Source organism: Geospiza fortis, unplaced genomic scaffold (genome assembly GCF_000277835.1).
Source record: "Geospiza fortis unplaced genomic scaffold, GeoFor_1.0 scaffold192, whole genome shotgun sequence".
In the NCBI taxonomy this organism is placed as follows: Eukaryota; Metazoa; Chordata; class Aves; order Passeriformes; family Thraupidae; genus Geospiza; species Geospiza fortis.
This window is the reverse complement of record NW_005054315.1, coordinates 6,277,959-6,292,560: the sequence shown is the minus strand read 5'-3', so window position 1 is coordinate 6,292,560 and position 14,602 is coordinate 6,277,959. Positions and strand designations below refer to the sequence as shown.

The 14,602-nt window shown below is 37.9% G+C and overlaps 1 long non-coding RNA gene across 1 annotated transcript in view; it reads left to right on the top strand.

Moving 5' to 3' along the window:
• LOC102039866 overlaps positions 1–14,602 on the top strand; it is a 119,317-nt gene that overhangs the window by 104,155 nt on the left and 560 nt on the right. The window contains exons 3-4 of the long non-coding RNA XR_004081648.1: positions 8,956–9,131; positions 9,230–9,379. This is a non-coding gene — a long non-coding RNA (uncharacterized LOC102039866). The remainder of the gene's footprint in view (positions 1–8,955; positions 9,132–9,229; positions 9,380–14,602) is intronic.

The following is a 14,602-nucleotide window of genomic DNA, read 5'->3' as shown; positions in this document are numbered from 1 at the left end:
GAATTTGGCTCACTTTGACCATTTTTTGCCAATCTCTTATGCTTGAGAAGAATTCTTTTGCCCCAAAGGCAAAAGAGAGGAGGCAGAAGAGAGAGGAAGAGCTTTCACCTGTTTGTTCTTTATTTGTAGCAATAATTCATATTTCTGAAATCATGTATTGCTAAGAAAAAGGGACCATTTTCAGTGGTCACAGAATCATGTTTTTACTCCTCCTTAATGTGACTTTTCAGGAAGAAAATTTTTTTGAGTATAAATAAGGAGCAGCTATTCAAGACTTTTTATTTATTAATAGTTAGATTCTTTCTCTTAAAAAAACAACACAAAACCCTTCATAGCACCTTGATTGCATTACTACTTCATATTTGCCTGCATAAATAAACCTGACGTTTTACTGTAAGAGAGGCAGCTATTTTAAAGATGGCAAAATGTCAGCTCTTGGATGGTTGGTTTCATTTAACAGGGCTCCACATGAATTTATGAACTGTTCCATAACATCTTCTCCCTGCACCAAATGGCAGACTTTGGGCAGAAACCCAATGTATGTTTAGCTAATGTATAACAAACAGAGTATTTACATAGTCAGTGGACCCTATTAGGTATTAAGAATGGTCTCTTTCTAAATTTACTGTTAATTCCCTTCCGCAACAACCTGACTGAAGTGCTCGCTTCTCAGAGAAGGCTAAGAAAATGTGCATTTACTTACATCTGTGTATAGGACTTTTCTTTCATTTTAAAATGTCTTTAACAAAACTTCTGACAGTTATTTTCTTTTGCTGCAAGGGTGAGAATGTAGTTTAAGATATTGTTTCCTGACTTTAAAGGTGTCTTGTGGTTTTTAAGGATATTTCAGCAGCTAAAGAAATTCTACTGCAGACACAATGTACCAGTTCATTTCTTAAGCAATAAATGGCAAGCAGGGTGGTGCTGAATAAGCATGCTTATATGGAATTTCTCTTTGAAAAGACCACTAGTTAGGCCCTATAACACTTCAGTTGATATTTCCACAGTGCAAACACGATAGTGGAAATTAAGTTGCCCCAGCAAATTCAGTTTAGGAGAAATTTGTTATGAATAAAATGCTGCTGCTGGCCTTAGAACATTGAATTTATCCACCAAATAATATCTTAGAAATACCACTTCAGAAGAAATCAGCTCTAAATAATTGATAAATTTGGTTTGTTTAGAAACCTTTTGACCCCTGTAATAGAAAGTAAAAACACATTTCAGTTATTAAAGTCACATATATTCCCTCTGGTAGGGGAAGCTTTTAATTTTAAGCTGGTCTCTGTTGGGGCCATTTGATAAAGCTTGGAAAAACCTTTTCAACTGCTACTGGTGGATTTGGGTCAGCTTCCCTTGGGAAAATGGCAAAAGATAAATTTGTAGCTTTTCATAACACATAAGAAAACTTCAGAGATTTTAAACATCAAGAACTATTGGAACTGAAAGACAGAGTTTCTCTTTTGTTTCTCCCCCTCCTCCTCTGGCTCCTTCTTCTCTTTTATTTCCAAAAGGAACTTTAAATTCTCTTGTTGTTTTAATTTTTTTTTTTGCACTATCGAGGTTAGAAAGTTTTGACCTCTCTAACTACACTACCAGTGGTCCTTACTAGTGTAAGATTTATTTTGAGATAGAAATACCATTATGCAGTTTTTGTTTTTTAATGGAGTCATTTCATTCTACTAGTTTCAAAGCCAAGAGCAAAGTAAAAACCCTCTATCACCCTTTTTTTTTTTAATGCATTTCTTAAACTTTGCTTTAGTCACTGTTACCAGATCTTTATGTCCACAAATATAAGTCAGTCTTATTTCCCCAGGACAGTAATCACAGTTTGTGAATGAGGGCACTGATTCTACTGGGATTGCCAAAATGTACCTGACATTACTGCACTGCTGTTCCACAGCAGGGAAATAAACGGGGGTGAAGGAGAAGAAACATACTTAATGCTTATGAAAACAAAAAGACGTAACACCCAATGGTCGAATATTTAAGTAGCCACTTCTTCATTAAGCAAATACAGGCAACAAGACAGATTGTGCTGCTTTCTGAAGCTCTGACTTGCAGACATCCCTGCCTATATTTGCAGAAGTTGCTGCCATTCTTTGTCCCTTCAGGAGCTGTCTCCAAGAAGCAACATTTGCCGACTTTGTGGGGAACATCCATTTCTATACATTTATCTGAGACTATAAAATACGCTTCATATAAACTACTGAATGGCCATAACTCAACAGAAACAACCATCTTTCTCTGATAGCCTGGGCTAAGCAAGAACAAGCACCCTAGAGCATAAAATCTGTGTGTTTTCTTACAGACTCTAAAATGATTCAGCCACTCTTCCCTGTAGTCATTAAGACTAAAGTATGATTCCCTGGAATATATTTGTGAGCACAGTGAGAATCTGGAGTGGTAGACAGCTCTGGCAAGCTGAGTTCCTCTTTCTGAATTTCATGGTGAATGAAGCATTGGCACTTTTGAAACTACAGAGCAGCCAAATTTTTTGATAATCGGACAAGTCCCTAAAATTTTTCTTACCTACAGCCTGGGAAGAGTGCTCAGCAACAAATGGGTAGAAGCAACGCTTTTCTTCTAGACACCGGCTTTCTTGAGAAGCCAGTTCTTTCTTTTTGACATTTCATGCTTGGTTGCTATTCCCAGTGTAAGACATTTGTTGCATGGATGCAGTAGTAAATTATTAAAAGGGTCTCTACCAGGTATTTATTCATGCAATCACAAATTATGTGTTCGTGTACCTCTGCCTATTCTTGGCAAGTGCAGCTCCTCTGTGAGTACTTTAGCAATTCAAACACCTGCATTATTTCGTTACATTAGAGCTGTTATTCAAAGAGTTGCACCTACACCCCATTAGCACCCTCAGAGGGAGGCCAACTCTTGGTAATTTATGTTGTGGAGGGATTGCCACCTTGGACAAGAAAGATGACATGCAGAAAGCTAGGCTGTGATTTTACAGCCACGCTATTCCAGCTTCTCAAATAAACACACATAGCACACATCTTCATGGTCACTTGGTCCATTTGGATGAGTGAAAGGGGCTTCTTTGTGTTTACTGTGCACTCAGTGTTCACACAGGAAATAGTTGAGGAGCCGCCAGTATTTAAAAAGGTGACAGCCTGGAGTATTTCATGGTGTTTTTCTGTGTAGGAATGTCTTGGAAGGATGTGACATTTTGAATTGAAAAATTTCTTTTTATTTTTTCAGGATTTTTTTGTCCTGTTGATACACTTTACCTGATGTCTAATCTTCTGTTTGCACCAAATCAGTGTAGGCTGTTCAACATCATTTACATCAGACAGTTTCACAACTCACCATATACTCTAACACAAAGGCAATGCTAGCTAATAGTACATGCTGTCCTACAGTTTTTACCTGGTTGCACTTGTTCTCCTAGAAACATAGACGACTTTTTTAATCTGTCTTTTCTTTGGCTACCCCTCATGCTACAAGCAGTTCGTGTAGTACCTCTGCTTCTGCTCTTTCTCAGTTCCTTGGACTTCTTTTTCTTCATCTGCATTCCTTCTTTTTTTTTTTCCCCTAATTCTCTTGCCCATTCTTCTTCTCTCTCTTCCACCCACCTTATCATAACCTCCAGCTCACAGGCAACTGCTGGATGATTCCCTTCCACTGCCTGTCTCATATTTCAGTAGGCTGACTCTTCCCTCCTACTGCAGCACACAAACTACTGCTGGCTAATTCCTCGCCCCTAACAATTGCTAGCAGTACCTTCCCACGCATATGCACTGGCACATATTCACCTGCTAGAAGCCTCTTAATGCCTTTCATCCTCTGACACACTGAAATAAAGCCTGTTTCTGGCCAAAGCAATTGGATGTTTACACGTTACAGAGGAAGGAGCCAGCATATGCAAACCGTGATTGCTTCAGATACATTACAGTTACTGCAAGTGATTAGCTAGAAGAAAAATCACCAGGTAAGCAAGAATACTGAAATGTTTTTAAGTTTATATAGAACTTAAAACATGAGCACAAACTTCTTCAAACTAATTGGCCAATAGCAAAATGTCCCAAGTCACAAGCGAGTAGAAATATGCTGTGTTGGGAAAGGAAAAGAAAAAGAATCCTGCAATTATTCCTGTCAAGAAGTAGTTCTTCCAGAATACATAATGAAAAAAAAAAAGCCAATCAAGTTCAAATATGTAGTGTCTGACAGTAGTGAAATTTGGAAACCATTTTACAGAATCCTTTTCTAAAGGCAAAAAGCAGTGGAAACAAAGTGATATTGTTAAGAATAGAAAACTTGGAGTATATTTACATATTTAAAATACTTGACAGTGTTTTCTCCAAGACAAGTTTTCCAAAGTACCTGTCTATTAAGCAGAAAAAGAACACAGTAAAATAATAAGTCCAGCACACAGCTGACCATTTTCCACACAAATTAATTGCAAATGAAAACACAAAACAGATCTGACTTTTCAGTGCTAGAAGAGGGTAACTGCAGCTGAATATTCACCAGAGGAGGCAGAATTATCCATAGGATAAAAATATTGTAACACCATCATAACAAAACAAGCACTTTGACTTTATGTAAAGGACACCACTGTGTCATTGTAGCTAAAAGCAAGAAATCTGTGATGGTAGCATTATCCCTCATTCTTCTCTACATAATTAGAAAACAGAATCCAAGATGCCTTATCAAAAATAAAACATGCAACAGCAAAATCAGCAGTAAATACTGTAAAGTAAGTGCAAACAAAGCATTTAAACCTCATGAGATCCATGGTCATGTCAGCCTAGTGTAGGAACAGATTTATTTGAATCAAAGTGGAAGGATTACCTCTTGTAATGATTATTTCTTGAGTATTTTTTAAATTGAGCTATTGAACAGCCCATTGATGCAACAATGTAATGACACATTGAAAATCACAGTTTGCTCATCACAGGATTCCAGATGAGTTAATAGCAGATAATTGCACACATTTTGCAAGCACGTCATTTCAACAGTTCTCTTTGATATTTCAATTTAAGTGCACCTTGTAAACTCTGGCTATGTACAGCCAAGTGCACCAGAAAAAGACTTTTCTCAAAGAGAAATGAACTTAAAACAACAAGATAAAAACAAGCCAAAACTCAACAATCCAACCAAAAGCCTACATTTTCTAGGTTAGAACATTTTGATCACAGAGGCATAAATGTTGGTGTCAAAACAAGTTCTCTGAATAAAAGGTTTTTGAACCTAAGTTAGCTTCAAAAGAAAATATACATAAACAGGGAGCAAGCAAACACGGGGACAAAAATGCCATAAGTTCTCTGCATTAGCAGCAGAACTGCTGCCAGGAGTTACATCACCAGCACCAAGACCATATGCCATCACTGTTTGTGATACTGGTGAAATGAAAGCCTTCAGAGAACACCCAGCTGGATAATACCACTCCGCTTTTTGAGGTAACACAGATGCAGCCTTCTGTGTCTCACTAACTTTGGCTCCTGAATGGAACAGAGAAAACAATTTTGAGGCATAAAGCATTGTGTCCGAAATTAAACACATAAAACAAGTTTACTTTCCATTGGGTAAAGCTCTCTCAAACTCACCAGCCATGCCATAAAGCAAAGGAGCACACAAACACGGCAGCACACGCTGCATCAGAATGCAAATTTGCTTCGACAACTGCATTTGCCAAAGGAAAATGAATTGTTTGGGGAAAGAAAGAGACCAGATGATTTGAACAGCAGTTACTGACAGTTGTCCTAAGTTCCACCTGAGACATTTCTATTCATGTGTGTGTTATGAATAAGTGTCACAAGTTGGTAATGTCTTCATTTCAGCTGGTTTCATTACCTGCATTTCATTTCCAGAAGAGTAGTGATACAGATCTCATGGTATCCACTGCAATTATAAAATTGATTTCTGCACTCTGAAGATCCACAGAGAAGCTGAACAACCCTCCAAGAAGCACTGCTTCTGAGCTTCTGCCCTGGTGCCAGTGTGTCCAGTTTTATGTCTTTTTGGCAGGTGGCAAGAAGTGGGGTAATCATCAGAGCCCCCGTTTGTCTGCTTGAGGCGGTGCTGCCGGGTGTGTGACACGTGCTGCCGAGCGTCGGCGTGGCTGCGGATTTGCAGCACATCCTTAGCCTTTTCCCTGCTGAAAGCAAATAGCAATTTGGAGGAGGCATGTTCCCACAAGGCTTAGCACAATGCTCAGCACCTCCCTATGCTGCAGAAGACCATCTGAGCTGGAACTTTTACATGCATTTAGCCATTAGAAATTTGGCTCACATTTTTGTACTACCAATAACTTCACTAGAAATCTACCATAATAAAGGACTGAAGAAGCTAATCTGTTTTTTCAAATATAGATGTTAGGACCTTTATATCACACTAGTAAAGATTTCTCCATTAGGTTAAAAACATTTTAAGCTTTGTACATGAGTCTTTGAACTGCTGCTATTCTGGAGGTAGCTGAAGGGAAGCAAGCAAGAGCAATGCCAACTTTACCCACCAGTTTCCAAGTTCCTGAGAGCATATTTCATTTCAGAAACCCTTGAGAGACTTCAAAAAAATCTCATAATTCTAATATCAGGAGAAATTCTGAAAGCAAAATATTACTGATCTCTGAATTGCTTTAAAACTAAAGTCTCAAATGCCTCTAAATTAGGAATCTATTTTTCACACAACTCTCACTATGAAAAGTTTTGGTTGAAGCTGAATATGGTTCTCTTGATATGCGCATGTGTGTGAAGCTGGGGGTTTCATCTCAGAATCTGATAACTGTAAGTCCAGGATGTAACCCACACCTGAGCACAGTGTTCAGTACACGTCTATGTTAAATGCTGAAGAAGCAAATTCTGGGTTTTCATTCCAGGACAAAGAACACTCTTCTGCAAAATCTCTCTGTTCCAGGACAAAGAACACTCTTCTGCAAAGTCTTGTGCAAAATCTTTCTGCATAAGTAAAATATTAGGAGTGTGCAACACCTTCAGTGACTTAATTCACAATCTACACTAATGGCATGGATTGTGTGGCTTTCATGGGTTCTAGGTAGTTATTGAAAATGCTTAAATTCTGTAATTTTTTAACAAAGGAATGACATACACGACCTAAGATACTGACTTCAATGAATAGCACACACTATTTCTGAGCATAAGAACATATGAGATTCCGGGTTCACAAACTGCTAGTTGAAAATAGTTACTTGGTGACTGCAATAATAATAGTGACTGCAAAAATCAAACATGTAAGACTAAAATATCAGCCTTTTGGTTGTATGTGCTAACCTTCTTCTACCCTCTGAACAGTCCACCCTGAATACTGATTTAAACAGGATCACTTGGAAAAGGTAGTATGATCATATATAACACATATTTGCACCAGAACACATTCATGTAAAGGAGGCTAAATTAGGGTTCAGAGGCATTTTTTAACTCTCAAGTAGAAGCTCTTGCAACCACAGGAAACTTAATTTAAAGATAACTCTGCTGGAAGTTATTTTACACTCCTTCTTATTTCTGGCATTGGAAGTTACACATGAGTCTTGAACCTGCTGCATTGCAGTGCAGGATGCTATTGCTAGGATTGTTGAGATCTTTAAGTGTACAGATGCACATTAGCTGAGAAAGGGGTGTGTGTGTTTATGTGCATTGTGTGAATGAGGAAAATATCTTGAATCTACAATGTCAAGAAGTCTGTACTGCTACCCCTTAAGCTAAGTATTTTAGGGATGGTTTGGGACAGACACTGCTCAGTTTGGAATTTTTTGTAATGTAAGACCACAGACTCAACCTCTTCTTCACCTACCTTTCCACTTTCTTGTCTTCAGCTGGTTCAATCTGTATCTCTTGGTGTTGGTAGTGCCAGTGTGATCTTGGCCTGAAGTTTGGAGTCTACTAAGGTTTTCCCAAGAGATAAAAATAAGAGAAGCGTAATGACAATTTCTGTCACTTTGCATCCTAAATGGAATTTTATGGGACAAAGAGAAGAGACTTCTGTGGCCCAAAGGGATTTCCTCTGCTGAATACCAAACACCTTCTACAAACAACAGAAATGTGAGAGATTCTCAAAATAAAAGGTCACTGGGATTTTCTATAATAGAAAGGCTTTAACAACAGGGTGTTGTTACCAGCTGCCCTTCCAGCGAATCAGGGAAAATTTTGGTGAAGAACTTCCTCAATATGTTTTTCTGCAATTCACTAATTTGAGGGATAGTCACTGGAGTTTTCAGAGTTTGAGTCAGGGACCATGATGTTCTTTTAGCAGGAGCCCTGAACACAGGGAAGGGAAATAAAAAAGGATTCACAGCAGAAAGGGACATGACCATTCTACTTGGACAGCTCAGTGACAGCATGTCCAGGCTTGCTCTGCTAAGGTAACATCCATGTGAGGGACAGAGGACAGCATTTGTTTGATTTCTGGGAAGAGCCCAACTTCCTCATGAGAAAGGCAGGGGAGGAATATAGCTGGCTAATGATTTCAGACTGCCTGAGGCAGTGAGTGGCCTGGCAGCTGTAGAGAAAAGCAACTCTTTCTCTGCCCACCCACTACTAGAAGTCATGGTATAAATGGTTATTTATGACCAAATTTAGCTTAGAACACAATCAAGGATGAGCAAGACAGGTCAACAGGCACTGTGGCTGTCCTTGCACCTCTCTAGGTATCCACAGAAATGAGAGCTGCTTCTTTCCGTGGTTGAGAAGAAGCAGGACCCACAGTTCAATCAGGGCTACCACCCACTCCAGAAGTTTGTGTGCCTTGAGGGATTACTAGCAAACATGGATTTAGAATATCAAGTCATTTCAGCATATGGAGAACATACTGAGTTCTCCACATTCCCTTCTGTCCTTTCTCCACTACTCCTGGCTTCTAACTGTCATGCACATCTGGCCATCACCACTGCCTTCCCCCACCCACTCCTCTCCCTCGGACTCGCAAGCTCCATTTCTTCACTCTGGTCATAATTGCTTTATTTCTTTTCTGATCTGAGTACAGAAAAGCATAGGAAGAGGGGCAGCACTTGAACCTCATCCATTTTGAGAACAAAGAATCTGACTTTGAGATATGAAGAAACTGGAGCGAAGGGCCCCTGTTCCCCCGCAGAGGGTCAGGGGAGGGGGATGTGACACGTCTGTGCTTAGGACATAATATGAGCACAGTGAGGCCTTTTGGTGAGTCCAATAATATTAAAACACAATGATAACTAATAGAGACTTTGAATATTCAGTGGTATGAGAGTAACCTTGCCTTTTTATGTGTCCTTCTACAGATAAAAAGAAGCAAAATTGTTGGGATGCATAGGATTTCAAAATATTACTTCAAAATAAGCATAAAACACAGCTTAAAGCACATATTATGGGTCCAGAAGAACACATCTTTCAGTCTTCAAGAAGTATTTAAACTACTCTGGCAGATGAAGGTAAGAAAACATTAATTTCAGCTAGTCTTTCTTTGATACGTTCCAATGAGTACAGAAATGCGAAAATGAAACAACTTAAGAATGTGTAGTTCAAATTACATATGAAAATCATCCATTCAAAGTGTGGATTTAATCATTTTTGTCTTAGTCAGCTCATTCTTTCAATCACCCATTTCCCATTCCAGGTTACAATACTTGCACTGTAGTGTAGATTACTATAATTAACAGGTTAAATGCATGAAAACAGTTTTTTCCCCTTGATGTGCCTTTGGATCCTTTATTTTTCCTAGCAGTTATACTGTAGAGTCACTTCCTATGAAGGAGAAACAACTGCCGTGGGGTTTCTTAAATGCTGCTTATGTTCTTTTCTTTCCCTCCAGTAATAACAGTAAGAAATTATTGTCTGTAAATAAAAGAATATAATGGAGAGCATATATCAGGAGAAGTATGTTAAAAGCTGCATGTATAACATCTGTAGGTACAGACCACTTATATTGATGGAGTAGCCAATGCTGGCTTTTATTAAGATGCAGTGAGAACCTTTCTAATCTCATTGTATAGAGCAGTCCTTTTCTGATCCAAACGAACCCCTTCAGTTAGCATGCAATTTAATTCTACAGAATAAGAAAGAAAATAGTCTTTTGTGCTGTGATATTTACAGCAAATATCAACATTTTTCTTTGTTTTTTCCACCAACAGTGCTATGTGATATATCCGTAGATTTATTTATTTTTTAATCATATGTCCTGCTGGTTATAACATAACTTAATGTACCAGCTGCAATTAACAGACTGTCAAAGGATCAACTAACAAGTGCTGATAAGCTTCATTTAACTAATTTGAGGAGTGGAAGTTTGATTTTCTTTTTTTTTTCCAGGAAGGTAGCTTGTTTCCTTATTTCCTGTCAAGTGAGCCAACTCCTGTGACCTGTAGTTAAAAGGGCCCTTTGTAATTAAGGCAGTGAGCCTCCAAGTGAACAGTTCTCACAGTAGGAGGGGGAGCAGGGGGAAGAAGAAGAAGAAAAAAGCAACAAGGAAAAAAAAAAGGATGCATGACACTGCTTAACTAACTAATCGGAGCTGAGCCAATCCATTTTCCTGCGGGCCACTCAGTGCTCCATGCGCTCGCAGAATCTCGCCCTTCATTGGCTTCATGTCCATTTTATGGACCAGCGAGTCTATTAAGATCTTGGTGAGTGGCCCTATCCGAGGGCAGGGCTCTCTCCCCGCCTACCCATAGACTACCAGAAACTGATCAGCCGTGTTATATCAATAACGTTCTCACACCAGGTTGTGTAAATTGATCTTTTACAATTTCTCTCGGTGACAGTCTCTGTAACCAACAAGATAAATCATTCCTCCTGTGGCTTTTTTATTGATTGCTGAGACCTGTATAAAAATTACACTGCTCAAGCTGTGAAGTGAACATCCTCATAAAAGAAGACCTTCTATTTACAACCAAAATACCTTTGGTCCAGAGCAAGCACAGATAGTAAATACCATCCCAATACTATAAGAGACCAGAATTAACTGAGATTCAAAGCACCAACAAAGTAACCTGCATAAACTTTTAAATGCAAATGGTGCACAGCAGCACCAAGAAAAAAAAGAAAAGCAAACAAAAAAGCCCCAAACTTGCAGGGTTATAAAGTCTCACTGAAGTAAAGGCAGTTGTAATAGCAAACCATCTGTTAAAAACAATGATGCAGAAGAAGCACAACACAATCAGCCAGCTTTTTTTTTTCCTTTTGTTTTGTTTTTTTTTTTTTTGTTTTTTTTCAATTGCTTGTACAAACACTAACACAAATTGCTTTTTGATATCCTTTTAGCATCCATGCAATTTTTTTTTTTAATGGAATGGTAAGGTTTGAAGACTTCTTACCTTTTCAGAAAAGAAATTATCTTCAACTTTGGAAGATCTGGCAGCTGTAATATCATTCTAGGGAAATTCATTTAAGCTGCAGTATAGTATTGGCTTTACTCTTTTATTAAAGTAAATAGTCTAATGATGTCTAACATAAGCAGTCAAATGCATTTACAGTTTTTAGGCAGCATCAACTCTATAATGATTATATTCCTTCTTCTTTATTTGATCATTTAAATTCTGGTAAAATGGTCTCTAATTTCTTTGCTTTAATTATTTAAAACTTATGCTAATATTGTTTAGAGACAGTTTACAAGAGTGTCTTTTGAAACAGGTGGACTTAAATGGAGCAAAACTGCTAAATGTTAAATCATCAAGCATGATGAAAGAATTAGCAAGTGATTCAGAGGGCTGAAAACCAGATATGAAATACAAATTTCATTGTCTTACTGACTCAGTCTGTATTTTTTGGCTAGGACATTAATTAGCCAATGCTCCAATTTACCCACCTATAAAAATTTATTACAGTATCTAGAGGAAATGTGTCATTTCTGCATCTTGCTAAGTGAAATCAGTAGAGATACACCCAAGTCAGCCTTGTTCTCTGGCAAATTGTGAAGTTTAAATTAGTGTTTGCAAAGTACTCTGGAACACTTGATGATGAGACCTTCAAAAATGCAAGCTCTTGTTATTATGATTCTCTGACACAAAAAAAATGAAGGATGCATTCAAGTATTTCATGTTATCAGAAAACTGTGCAGCCATGATTATTGCTACCAAGGAGAACGCTGTACCAAGTAGTCTCTCAAAATTAAGGATGTTGTTAAAAGCACAGTTCCCATGAGGTCCAAAAAGTTATTCTTCTTTTTCTGTTGAAATCAAAATCTGTGGTTGATCTAAATACCTGTGATGCTGGAGAAAAGATAGAAATTTTTTCTTTCTTTTAGATTGTGTGCATGTAACTAGACATTACATGTTTAGAACTGCTAAATACTCAACTATGCTAAATTCTTTTAAATGGCAAAACTAGATGCTATTTTTGCTGTTTAGAAATTGGTTGGTCAGAGAAACTTCAGAAAAAAGTGTGCATCAATCTGAAAAATCAGAGTATGAAAATTATTAACGCTATAAAATTCTCTATAAATGACTGAAGCACTTCTTTATTTGCTCACTGAACAAGGTGATTTCCCCACTTAAATGAAAAGAAAGAAGGGAAGGACCTTGTTGGACAAGGGGGGTTGTAATAAATATGGTTAAGACTGCACTCTTCTTAGGGAGCTGCCTTCAGAATAAATTTTGCTGGTATTGTCCATTCACTTCTCTATTCTTCTTCAAAAGATATTTTCAAAGGGCGAGAGTTAAAACAACATTTATTAGAAAAACTTGATTGGGAGAAGCCAGTTCAAGGCTCAGAACCCAAACAAAGGGCCAGTGCAAACAAAGAATTGTGTGAGGACAATGAAAGTAGTAAAAAAAAAAAGTTATGTTTAAAGAATATATTTCATCTGTATTTTGGAATTCTTTGGCAAAGTATGTGAATTATCCAAACCAGAATAATCTGAGTCATCTTTTCATTATTAGCTTTATTGATATGATTCCCCTTGAATCTTAGTGGTGAACTGATGATGACAATACCAGTATTCTGGGGCAGTGAGGTGTTTAGTTTGTTTCCTTTAGGCAAGAATGAAAAATAACTGGAGTTAGTTTCTAGCAGCATCCTCTTGATTTCTTTTAATCCTGGACTGTGATGACTCTTCAAGCATCTCATTGGAAGCAATTGTGGGAAAAAGGCCATTCCCTTTTCAGCTGTTCTTCCAAACCCTAATGAGTTAACAATTGAAATACAGAAAGTTGCTTCAGAGGTCAGGAGAGTATATTCTACACAATGGTCACAGCATTTGAAACCATGACAGCACTATAAATTGACAAACTAAAGCAGAGCACTTGGTGGTCTGAAGTGGAGAAAAGAACATCAGCCAAGAGCAGTAAAAAGACGAGCCATGAAACCACACAGAAAAAAAAAATGAGTGATTTTTTTCAGATCACCTTGTTAGAATTTAGTGTATCAGAGGTCAGATGAGTAGAACAATAACAAGGTCCAAGGTTGAATACCAGTGGGGAAGCTTAACCCAGGAGCTCCAGGTCAACCATAAGTGAATGAGGTAGAACAGTGAAGCAGTAGTCACCCGGGAAGGGAACGCACAAAAGTCAGCGGGTTAAGGGGAGGAGCCCGACAGTTATCAATTAGACTGAGAGAAAGCCCAGGCTCGAGCACCTGGGATAGAAAAATAATCCCAATGTGATGAAAGGAGATTTTCTCCTGTGCACGATTCTTGTTCCTTGGTTTTCGGGTTTTGAGAAATTTGAAATGTGTAAAGCTAACAACCTTAAATCTGTAACAGATGAGAAAACTCTGGCCAGTTGGATGCATGTTTTATGTGCATATGACAATGTTTTAATCTCACGCTGGACAGTCTGCTGAGATAGAGGCATAAAAGTAAATTTCTTTTAAAAATATAAGCAAACATATACACACACAGGCAAATATGGGCATGCACACATGTACACCACTGTGAAGGGGGTGTTTTTCAACTTCTTATTTTGTCTTCAGAAAAGTATAATTCACACCAATTTTATTTTTAACTTATGAGGAGGAATTTCTTCAGATTTGTGAAGAAAATTGCTTCAAGTGATAAGTATGGAATATTTAAGTGACATTTTACAGTGTAAAATGTATATATATACATATGGTTATGCAACTTTCTCTTACGATAAACATTCATCACCTAATTTAGTAGGAATTTTGCCATTGATTTCATTGGAGCTAGAAAAGGCCTAAAATTAAGCAGATTGTGTCTGATAACCCATAGTTTAGAGTACTTTGAAAATATCCAAGTACAGCTAGCCATAACTATCCACCAGTATGAACAGATTTCTTCTGTTATACCGATTTCCATTTATGATTGTCATAAGATATGAACAACTGCGGTATTACCTTTGTACATCTCTGTGTGAGTAGAGTGGGGGTGAAGGGGTAGTGTATGCATGTGTCTATATAGCAGAAGTTTTTTGTGATGTCTACACTATGTACCTGAAATTCTGTCCTCGCGAGCAATCTGTGGTGAAAGGTCAAGGATGTATATTGTCAGCTAGACTCAAACTCTAAACATACTTTGTAACCTACTACCCTATTTTTCTTCTTGTCTATTCCTAACCTCACATTTCTGAGGAATTATATAATTCTGGATGGTTGCTAAAACCAGCAAAATTCTTACAGGCAGAATAAGTCTCACCAGCTGAAGCAAAGCACACGGTATCCCCACTATCCTCTGGTGTGTACATGCTACTTTTTGGGTTGCA